The sequence below is a fragment of the Montipora capricornis genome, chromosome 7 (genome assembly GCF_036669925.1).
Source record: "Montipora capricornis isolate CH-2021 chromosome 7, ASM3666992v2, whole genome shotgun sequence".
In the NCBI taxonomy this organism is placed as follows: Eukaryota; Metazoa; Cnidaria; class Anthozoa; order Scleractinia; family Acroporidae; genus Montipora; species Montipora capricornis.
In genome coordinates this window covers 50,202,584-50,215,083 of record NC_090889.1, presented here as the reverse complement: position 1 = coordinate 50,215,083, position 12,500 = coordinate 50,202,584, and positions in this window count along the sequence as shown.

Genomic DNA, 12,500 nt, shown 5'->3' with positions numbered 1-12,500 from the left:
ATAACACCGTTATAAAAATGAACTTAAATCGAATTGAAGAGGCGGAAAAATCTTTGCAACAAATTGAGGAAAAAGTTAAGATAGATCTAGAATTAGCAGTTCTCTCCAATGGAAAAATTAAAATTGGCCGAAGAACGTCCCACAGGTTCAACGAGGATGTCATTTCTGTGCTGATCGTGCTCAAGACCAAGCTAGTTACGACTAAATCCAAGCTCACTGAGCTCGGAGCAAAGGCTTCAAATATCTTTCAGGTTGATTATGCACCCTTAAAGAGGAAATCTCGTTCGAAAAAACAGAATAAACACCGCGCTGCAAAACGTAAGGCTGTTCGTACCTCTCAGAGGACGTCAGCGGTTTTGCAAAAGATCGCTCCTGGCTTATATAAGGACTCTCTTTGCGAAAAAGGTGACATACACAAAGAGATCGTCTTAAATTTAAAACAAAGAGAAGAGAAATGGGCAGAATTATTGGTATCCCAAAATGTCACATCTCAGTTAAGGAGTGACGCGAAGGACTACCTCGCAGGCTTACTAGGCAAGGAAAGAGGTGAAGCAACTAATTCCTCCCTGGTCGACGATAAGAACAAGGATGATGAAGATGATGATGATGTTGCCTGGAGTGAGGAACAAGACGAAAGTGATGATGATGTCTGCAGCGTTTCTGTACTGCACAAACCAGGAGAGGCATCTTCGTCAGATATTGAAGATTATGGTCCATATTGGAATAATTCCTCAGAGTCCATGCCATACCTCGATCATCTTTCAGACTAAATTTCGAATATTTGCGTTTTTCCTGGTTCCTTTTGCTTGCTTTTCTTTTCTTTTCTTCAGGCTTTAGCCTGACTGTATTTTTTGTTTTTAAACCGCCTTTGATATCAAAATGTTTAATAGGCAAGAAAATGCTCCGAAAAAACTGACAACAACGTGGTTATCTTTTGGTGACAGTGTACATGTTTAAATGTTTCTATCAGTGCTGTTTACTGATGACTTTCTCTCATGTTCTGTTTTGAAATTGTAAGAACTTTGCACTAGGAAAAAATTCAGTTGTTATGTGTTTTAGGAAACAGATATGCTTTATAGAGACTTTTTGTAAAACAGTGCTCCATGTTTACATGTGTAATTACATATTAAAACAGATACAGTTGGCTGAAATAAAGAGAATTCTGAGTTTGAAGACTTGAGGTAAATACTTGAGCTAAAAAATGGTAGCCCTTCCCTCAAGGGCATTTTGAAAAAAAAGGCCCTCCCCGAAGTGAGGCTAAAAAATTGTGGCCCTCCCCCCAAACATAGTAGCCCTCCCCCTCCGCTAAATAATGACCGGTCCCTTAAATAGACCTTTTCGGGTTGTACATTTTGTTTTCCCAATACAGATCATGTGATAATACTCAGGAGGCTTGGTCGTTTGTTTTGTTCATTAAAAAGAGTGCATGCAGGCATATTCATGCTTGCATGTTCTCATTTTAATGAATAAAACAAAAGACCAAACCTCCTGGGCTCGGTTGTTCAAAAGCTGATTAACACTAATCACAGATTAAAAATTAACCAAGGAGTTTATTCCTGTACTTCCACATGCTGTTCAACCTTGAAAGTCTGCAAAATTTTACATTAGAAGAATTCAAGCTTGAGAAATATGAAACAAAAGTTTACGCTAATCCTGGATTAAGTTAATCGGCTTTCGAACAACCGGGCCCTGAGTATTATCACATGATCTGTATTGGGAAAACAAAATGTATAAGCCAAAAAGGTCTATTAAGAGTAAATTAAGAATTAACGATAATTGTTAATTCAAGGTAGAGAATGGGTTGACTTTTTCACTGCCAAGCTTTTCGTTTGACGTTGGTGTAAGGTGACGTTGAGTAAAATATCGTGATTTATTAGTGAAGGCTTCCGCAAATAATTTATCTGGGAGACATTGACAAATCACCATATTTAAGTGATAATCGAGTTCAATAATTTTTTTCAGTTTTATCATTCGATCATTAAATTTGTTTTTCATAATTCCCATCAATTAAATCACTTTCTTGAAGCTTAGGAAAGCGAAGTGCCATTTTAATACAAGAACGTGGTTTTACTTATGAGTGAGGAGAATATTAGAGGGAGTTTCAATTAAGCGTCGTAAAAGCAAAACCAAAGTTATTACTTTGGCCAATCAAAAAGGAGTGAGACTCCAGTAAAACAATCAAAAGTCCAAGTAATTACAGGTAGCCAACACAAAGCGCGGGGAAATGTGCACACGCAAGCCACCGTTGATTTTGATTTCACTTCTGATTAGTAGAAAAAATGGCGCGAGAACTTTGAATTAATGAGTGAGTGAAGTAATCATAACCAAAGCAATTTGGTAATTAATTTCGACATTCAATTGGGAACTGGTTAGTTTGCAGCAAAAAAATTTTTTGTAGACAGTTGTTTGCAGGTCATCTGATAGGCTCTAAGCTAACGAAAAAGATCGAAAAAAATACATTGAACGATAATATTAATTATGTTCATGTATAGTGATGGGCTCCTAATAATTGAAACTACAGTATTACATAATGTATGATTCGAGCTCCTTTTTTGAGCAAAGGAATTTGAGGAGCTGAGGAGCGTTGCTAGGGGCGTTGTTAAAGACACGTTAAAATGGAGGCTTCTGATTGGTTCGAAGTACAGGAGTAGGCTATTAGAATTATGAAAGCTTTAATACTTTGAATAATTATCCAGCTGGTTTCTGATTGGCTGAGAGGAGATTTGATTGACAGAGCGTGGGAATTTATCAGGAGTGTGGTCGTGAGCGTTCAGTGCGACCCGTTTTTGTAGACTTTTAAAGGGGAGAACCCGTTTTAGGCGTCGAAGATGTTTCTTTAGGTTCCAGACCTGATGGGGCGTTTTCACAATTAGGAAGAAAAGGTCCCAGGCCCCCTCGAATAAAAACACAAAACACACAAGAAAATCCAATCAAAAGAGATTTTAATGACTATTTACAACATCTATATAAGAAGATGGTGCTCCGCATGTGCACCCTAGTTTATTATTATGCGGGCAATGGGGATCCAAAATGCAGGTGTTATTCTTATGTTTTAAAGCAAAGTGCGCCTTACCCCAAAATATTGATTTCGCTAAAATGAATCTTTTCACCCGTTAGAGACGCATTGTGGCCTTTTTTTCCTTTTTCTAAAAAATCCTGCCATTTTATAGGCTTCGAAAATTACGAAAATCCAAGCATCTTTTGTTTACGACTGAGTCAGAAGGGGAGTGGGTCTATTCCTAATTTGACGTCACAATTTGCTTTGCATGCATTTTTACAAAGAGTTAATGCAATGTAAATCAGTTTGTGACGTCAAATCAGGAATAGACCCACTGCCTTTCTGACTTGGTCGTGAACAAAAGATGCTTGGATTTTCGCAACTTTTGAAGTCTATAAAATGGCAAGATTTGTTAGAAAAATGAAAAAATGGCCGCAATGCGTTTCGAACAGGTTCAAAGATTCATTTTAGCGAAGAAAATATTTTGGGGTTAGGGGCACTTTAGAGACAGAGCGAGCACGCATGCCAGCACGGAGATTTGTACAGGCCCATACTTAAAACGAGACTTCAATGTAATATATACGTGATAAAAGTCTCAATTTTCATGACTTGCGGTTTAAAAAAATGATAAATTTACGGCCCCATCGGGGATGATCGGGCGCTATCTTGAAATGCGCGGCAGTCGTGACCAGGACTTCGCGGCTTTAGGGGTGCAACGAGTCAATTTGAATATTGTGGATTAATATTTACTGAGGCCTTGTAAGGGGTTTTAAAGATAAGGGATAACCGGCAAAATAATTACGCACGATAAGGCGGAGGTCTCGTCTAACATCCTTTCAATGTCTATAATCCTGTGGGACGTAAAAGAACCCACACACTTGTCGTAAAGAGTGGGGGTCGTAGTTTCCGGTGTTGTGGTCTGTGTTCTGTTGAGTATCATGGTTGGGAGGGTAAAAAAGGGCCACAGCAAATTGGCGCAAGCTGTTGTGGGGCTCTGTCAGCTTGACTGGCAAAGTCTGTAAATCAAATCAAATTAAATCAATCATTAAATCAAATCTAATTTTAGGGATAAGGAATAACTGACGAAATAATTATGGGGATAATGGATAATCGAGATAGTTTTAGGGATAACAAAAATAGCTTTGATTTCTCAATTATCATATTTTTGGTGATTTTTTGTCGAGTATTTATTTCATTGGCGACCGGTAATGAATATTAACGGCTCATTTATCAGTCCAAATTCAGGCAAGATGTCCAAGATTTGCTCTCAGGCTCTTTAATTCGGCGAACCGCTAGTGGATTAGGTTATCTGTGAAAAAACGGGCCGCTTTACACTTTAAAATTGCCACTTATTGTTAAATTCTATTGATAAGAAATTTTAGGAATAACAGTCTCAATAATTTTAGGGATAAGGGATGACTAAAACACCTCTAACAGGACCTCTTTACTCAGGACGAACCCAAACCTCCCTCAGAATGTTTTTGATACGTTGCTCGTGCTCGTCCTCCTTTTTAGTCTTTGTCCGAGTTTGATTTTAACTGAATCCCGAAAAAGAAATTGGCTAAGAATTATTAAAATAATTGTACTTTACTGAAATACCCACAATTTTTTGTTGATTTCAGAAAAAGAAATTTGCCCACTTAAAATTGCTCCAAGAAAAAAAGTTTAGAGACTTTTGAATTTTCAAATTGAGATTGACCCTATTGGCTTATCCACAAAAATGACGAAAAATAAACCAATGCAATAGTCTTGTGAACTGTCAATCAATATATGGAGGCACCAATAGAAAAGTGTTGATTGATTATAAAGCTACCACCCAGCTTTTCACCACCCAACCTTCGTTACATTCTAGAGAAAGTGCGTTGGTCTCGTGGGTATCTGTTAAAGTTGAAGAAGCCGACATGGGTAAGTCTTGCTTGCAAGAAAAAAAAAAGGAAATGAATCTGTACTTATTCCTTTTCATTACAAGTACGAATAGAAGATGCTTTTGTTTCTGTTGTAGTTTTGCTTTTTTCGAAAAGAAAGTTTCGTGACGCTAATGTTTCGTGAGTATTTGAGTTACTGCGTCATTCAGTACTAGTTAGTTGCGGAAAGGTTTTTCCGCTTAAATTTTTGTAAAGATATTCATCGGTTTGAGTTAATGGATACGTTAGTTAAACGCACTTAGTCAAAAAGTATTTTTAGTGAGTTAAATTGTAGTTTTGAAGCTGAAAATGATGCTTACCTTAAGATACGTAGTTGTTGCGCAAATTTTATTTCCTGAGGTTAGAGAGGGATAACTTTATTCCAAATCATTTGAGAAAAATTTTATTATGAAGTCAAAGAATTTGCTGATTTTTTAGGGGTTTTTAAAAGTTATTTTGTATTTCATGTTATTTATTAGATTATGAAGGTTGTTTTTTGACTACGCAATAGGTGTTGATGAATTTGTACACACTTGATTTTAAAGACTGAAATACATACATATACGTACTACTATAAATTTTGATTGAAAAAGTAAGTATTGCACTTTTTTTGTGCTATATCAGTATTCTTTGATGAGGTTATTAATTAGCTGGTTATTTTGTACGACAGTACTGAAAATGATCTTTGAAATGTTGAAGAATTTGCAGGTAGTTTAAAAGTTCCTGAGTGAAATACAAAAAAAGTGCGTTTTTATAATTTTCGTTCCCTGTCCTCTTTTCCACGAAGTTCCCCATATTTTGTTATGCACGACTGTGTATTGAGTAGTTACTAAGGCAAGCAGAGGAAAATCCCTACAAAGTGCACGTTTTAACTTCTGAAGATAGGAATTGCGTAGAACAGTAACAAGAGAACAAGAACTTTTTTGGTTTAGCTACTTTTCAAGATTGGTATATGAAGTGAAAAATATGAACAATTATGTTAAGTACGTAATAAATGTTTAAAGAGCTGTTTATATTGGAAAGATATGGCTTGGATAGAAGTGTTACAGAGCAAGAGGGAAGGATCAATGGAAGGTGGTTAATGGTAATTTACTATGGGAACACAACGGCAATACTGATGAACTTTCAGAAAAACGTTTTAAAAGATTTATTTAAGGAGTTACGAGGACGCAAATCTCAAATGATACGTACGTCATTCTTGGCGTGCAATGATGGAGATTAATTCATTTGATCAGTAGCGATGTTGTTTATTTTAACAGTAATATTAAAAGATTAAAAGGGTTAAAAGCAATCATTTTTTCTTGAGACGTTGGCAAATGGGACATCTTGCAATTGTGTGAGGTTAACTGATGTATGACAATTGTGCAATCAACAAGTGACTTGATTTACATAAAATTTGTTTATTTCAGTTTACAGTGTCTTTAAATAAATAATTAGTACTCTAGCGTTAGAAGACTATTGGACACTTCAATGAAGTTCTTTTCATTTCTTTGTTATTAAATAATGCACCTATCATTGTTATATACCTATGAATGTTAAGGTGCTGGGGAGAGAGGCCAGGTATAGGCAGGGGATTTGAACTCAGATCAGTTTTTCTATTCAAATGCCCAGCTCCAGAGAAGTCATTCTGGGTCAAAAAAGTGCAAATTTCTCACTCCAGTGGCACCCGGAGCTTAGAATGATCTGCCACGTGTTCCAGAGCGTCCACATCCACAAACTCCTGCAATTCGTCTTCGAATTGCTGAACCAAGATTTCGTTGAGTTCAAATCCCCTGCCTATGCCTGGCATCCCCCCAGAAGGCCGGGCATAGCAGAGGGATTTCACGTTTTAAGTCTACAAGGGGCTTTTGATCATTTGTTGAGTTCCGGGGGTCGGGACTTTGACTTTAACCGTTACAAGACTAGGGTCCACTGACGCCATCTTGGCTGATCACCATCTTGAATGATCGAGAAAGACTGAAAAATAGTACTGCTATTTTGGGATTACCCAGAAGGCACTAGAAGCAAACCGATTCTCTGTGATTCCCTCAACACCATGAGTGAAAGAGTGAATCTGCTCTCTATTTTGTAAGACAAAGGTCATCGAATCTTTTTAACAAGGTTGAGATATAATCCAATACAAAAGCTTTTGTTTCCGTTGTGTTCTGGTCCATTTTTTTGCAAATGTTTGAATATTCATGAGTTTGCAACTTGTGTATGCTTGCTTGAATTCATAAGCATAATTAATGTATTTAATTAAATTTACTATGTAGGTTCTTCTTCAGTATGGCAAGAGCCATAAGGCCCTGGTAATTGGTGAGAATTAAATTTATCAATACAGTGAAAACAGAATTTAAAATTTATATTGAATCAGTTTTTCTGTTCAAATGCTTGGCCCCAGGAAAGTCATCATGAATCAAAAAAGGGCAAGTTCCTCAGCCCAGGGGCATCCAGACCTTAGAATGATTTGTCACATCTTCCAGAGTGTCAACATCCACGAAGTCCTGCCATTCGTCTTCAAATTGCTGAACCAAAATTTTATCGTCAATGTCAATTTTGAATTCTGTTTTCACCGTATTGATAAAACTCTTACCAACTACCAGGGCATTATGGCTCTCGCTGTACTGAACAAGAATGTAAATAGTAAATTTAATTATTAAAAACATTTATTATGTGCATGAATTCAAGCAAGCATACACAAATTGCATAAAGGAAACTTGTGAATATTCAAACATATGTAAAATATATGCACCAGGACACCACAGAAACAAAAGCTTTCTATTGGATTACATCTCAAGCTTGTTAAAAAGATTTGATGACCTTTGTCTTACAAAATATAGACCAGCTTTCACTTATGGCATTGAAGGAATTGCAGAGAATTGGTTTGCTTCTAGTGACTTCTGGGTAATTCCAAAATGGCAGTAGTATTTTTCAGTCTTTCTCAGTCATTCAAGATGGCAATCAGCCAAGATGGTGCCAGTAGATCCCACTCATCTAATGGTTAAAGTCAAAAGTCCCAACCCCTGGAACTCAACGAATGATCAAAAGTCTCTACCACGGGCAGACTTGTAACATCAAATCCCCCCCCTATGCCTGACCTCCCCACCCAGCTTAACATTGATAGGTGTATAATGTATAAGTTGGGTAAAAGACAACAGTACTTCGAGGATGGTGGAAGACCCCCATCCCGTGAGGCAGGAATTGAGATTAAATGTCCCTATTTCTGAGTTAGAAATTTAAAAAATACAACATTTAGTGTGGAAACAAATTTGAAGTGTTTTACTTTGGGTAAAGTAACTTTTTGGGGAAAGGAACTTTATTTAACTGTGTGGTTGTTTTACTGCTAGAGTGCTAATTGAGGACACTGTTAACTGAAATTAACAAATTTAACAAATCAAGTTAAATGTTGGTTTTTAAGGAGAGGAGAAACTGGAGTACCTGGGGAAAAACCTCTGGGTGGAGAGTAGAGAACCAACAAACTTTAACTCACATATGACATTGAGTCTGGAAATTGAACGCGGGCTACGTTGGTAGGAAGGGGATTTGACATTAGAAGTCTGCCTGTGGTAGAGACTTTTAATCATTCGTTGAGTTCTGGAGGTCGAGACTTTTGACTTTAACTGTTAGAAGAGTGGGGTCCACTGACGCCATCTTGGCTGATCGCCATTTTGAATGACCGAGAAAGACTGAAAAATGGTATTACCCAGAAGTCACTAGAAGCAAACCGATTCTCTGCGATTCCCTCAATGCTATAAGTGAAAGAAAGCTGAGTGAATCTGCTCTATATTTTGTAAGACAAAGGCCATTGAATCTTTTTAACAAGGTTGAGATGTAATCCAATAGGAAAGCTTTTGTTTCCATTGTGTTCTGGTACATATTTTTTGCATATGTTTGAATATTTATAAGTTTTCTTCGTGCAACTTGTGTATGCTTGCTTGAATTCATATTGACGACGAAATCTTGGTTCAGCAATTCGAAGACGAATAGCAGGAGTCATGGATGTTGACGCTTTGAAACACGTGGGAGATCGTTCTAAGCTCCGGGTGCCCCTGGGGTGAGGATTTCCACTTTTTTGACCCAAGATGACTTCCCTGGAGGTGGGCATTGGAAGAAAAAAACTGATCTGAGTTCAAATCCCCTGTCTGTGCCCGGCCTCCCACCCCCCAGCAGCTTAACATTGATAGGTGCATTATTTTGCCAAAGTTTTTAGAGTAAAGTCAAGTATGTTAGAGGTTGAGTTTTGCAAACTATTAAAATTTACCATTTGATGTGCGTAGAGTATGTAGTGTTGCACTGTTGTTATATTAAAATATCAGATTCATTTGACCATAAGACATTTACAAATTATTAAAATGCACATTGGAAACCTTATTAGTTTGGTGTATTCTTACCTTCACTTTGTATTGTTAATGAAAGATTATAAATTTGGTAATTTCTTTAGTAATTAACAATGATTTACCGAAGGCGAAATGATTATTGGTAAATGTCACCAATAATCATTGAGGCCTGAGGCAAATAATTGTTTTAGTATAAATACACAGGTAATTATTTCAAAAAAGAGAAAAAATCATTTTCACTTACATTGGCAAATGACTAGTGGCAACCATTTTGTCCATAGAGGTGATTATCGGCTGATAATCTGAATAGCGAGCCAACAAGAGCACGCTATTTTGTATAATCATGCACCTGTGTATTATACTAATGACATTTAGAGGAAAACTGGAAATTTAGTTTAAGGTGCTAGTATGATCAAAAAATCAATAATTTTTGTATTGTTGAATTTCAAAAGTATGTTAATTCAATACTAAGTGCCCCAAGTTTTTAAGCCTCGATTTAAAAAAAAGACCTATTTATTTTAAGTGAAGTTTCCTATTTTAGGTAGCTCAAACCAATTTCAACAGTTCTAAGTGAGATTCTTATCATTAGAATGATTGCACCACAATGTTGTACCATGTATTAGCAATGTTATGGTACTGAATGAAATACAGAGTATTGCTGAACAAGATAGTTATTATTGTGATGTAATATGTTACAATATAACAACACCCTTTATTTGTCTTCAGTTTTTTATATCTAAAAAACGAATTCAGTGACCACCATTTTTATAACTGAAAAGAAATCAGTAGGGCAAGATGAAACTTTCTGCAAAGTTTAAAAAAATTCTGTCTGGTGGATTCAGAGCCATTTTACATTTGTGATTTTTTAAGGTGGCTCTGAGTTCTCTAGACAGAATTTATTTAAATTTTGCTGAAAGTTTCATTGTGGCCTCCTAATGACTTTTCACCAATAAAAAGGGAGCCAACTTTGTTTTTGACATATGAGCAACTAAATCGAAAACAAAAGGGTTTTTGCTGGGTTACCAGTTGCCAAGGTAACTTATTACATCATAATAATGATCACATCTTGTTTGGAAGTAATTAGTGTTTGATATGGTACTATAATATTGCTGTTATATGATACGTATACATGTTATAGTGTTTATTGATCTAAATCGAGTCTTAAGGACGTTCGCGCCAAAATCTTCCTACGGTGAGATTTTCTTTATTTCTCGCCTAGAGTTAGGTCATAAAGTAGTTACTTCAAAAAGGAAAAAAAAATGGGGGGTCACCGACTTTGTTTCGGAGAAAGTGGCCGTGGAAAAAATTCCTTAATTTTCCAGAAATCGGTCATAATAACGAGATGTAGCCTCATCTGCTCATCCATCGAAAATAAAAAAAAAAAAGTTAACTGTTAGAGTGAAGGTTTCCGTGCATAGGTTTTTAGGAGTGAGAGTTTTTAGATAATTGTATGCCGCTAGGGATGTGGTAAACAGTAGAGTTCATCCTCGACGAGCGTTTTCGTAAGCTCTATCCGTTGCAACCACTACCAGAATTCGATGGCACGAGGAAAGAAAATGCTAAAAAAAGATAACTTCTTACGGTGAGAATTGTTTTCATTTCATCATATTTTGTACATAGTAAGTAAAGTAAGTGATTCATGATTAAAAAAATAGGGGTCACCGATGATCTGAACGAGTAAAATCGATGTGATTTTGCAAAGCTCTTGGAAAAGTTCGTTTGTCACGCTTTTGCGTGACCTGTCGGCCAAGGACTGGAACCCAAGAGAGGCTCGATCGTTGAAAGTACCGAAAAGAAACCTGTCTCGAGCAGAGAAACGAAGTTTTAAACAGGGGTCATCCTTCATTTGGTTGGTGTTTTGTATAATCATCTCTCCATTGCCGTCCATGCTCCATCCTCTTGAGTTGTGTTTTTTGTGACATTCAATCGCTGAGTGTTTCCACGCAGTCCCGCACCTATTCAAGCAGACGAGGACGAAAATACTGCTCATATTTTCCACGAACAGTAAAGGAAAAGAAACTTTAAACAAACAGCATTCACTTGAACTTAAGTTCGTAGGGTAATAAAAACATTTAAAAAGAAACAGACCCCATTTAATTTACCCAACTGTTCGCTCCCTCGAGTTTCCAAACTTCAGCCACTAGTCTACTCGATAAGCTACCTTTTTCCAGAGCTTTTCCATCCCCTACTCCGCTCACTTCTGTCTCTTGAAAGTTTTCCATGATGATTCGGAAATAAATGTGCCATTCTGTTAACCAGCCGTGGAATTTTTTCCTCGGCGTTTTGTCCGCATGTTATTTTTGACCTGATGCTTGAAAAACCTGGTATGAAAGTCACGTAGACTAGTGCACGGACCGATAAAACTATCAGTACGTGCCAGTAGTCTTACTTGACTTTCATAAATATATTTGAAATCATATTTTCACTGATCACGATCTTCTCCTGATCCAACGCTGTGCAAGACTTATCGTCCAACGGTTTTTGCAAAGGTTTTTTTAAAACCTCAACTTCAATAATGCTCGAAGTCAGAATGAGACGTGTATCATATTACAGTCGCGTTACCTGCGCAGTGACGTTGTGTCACAAACAATTACGCGCGAACGTCCTTAAAGTGTTAAATAAGCCCTTTCAAGCGTCCTACATGGTCTTATCCTTAATAACTTCATACATCTTGAAAGACCTGCATTGAGGAGACGTCAAAGAGTTCCGATAGTCAAAGAGCCGATAGGGAACAATGTTAATGCATGTGTATGGCAGGTGAACTTAATTTGCAGCACAGGAGTTTTGGGGGTTTCAGGGTTTAAATTCATGGTTGCAGATATAAGAAGCTGGGTTACCACAAGCAGCTCAAGCTCCAGTGTGGAGCATAGCTTGACAAAAATAATAAGGATTTGTATTGATATCCCAATTCAAACAGCTTCTTAAGAGGAGAATTATATAAAAAAGTATTCTCAATTAAAAAATTGCACTGGGGATTGTAGAATAAACTTATCTAATTAGATACAGACAATCACCAACAAGAACAACAATAATAATTAAAGCCAGTTTAAATTCAAGTGTCAAAAACCAAAACCAAAGTTTTCTTACTAAGGCCAATCAAGACTTGAAGTAATTGCATGTAGTTGAGAGAAAGTGTGGGAACATTGTGCATGTGTACTAGCCATGATTGGGTTTGGTTTCACTTCTGATTGGTTAAAAACAATGACATAAGAAACTTTGAACCAACCACTGAGTCAACGTAATATAAAATTCAAAGCAATTCATTTATTACTTTTGACACTT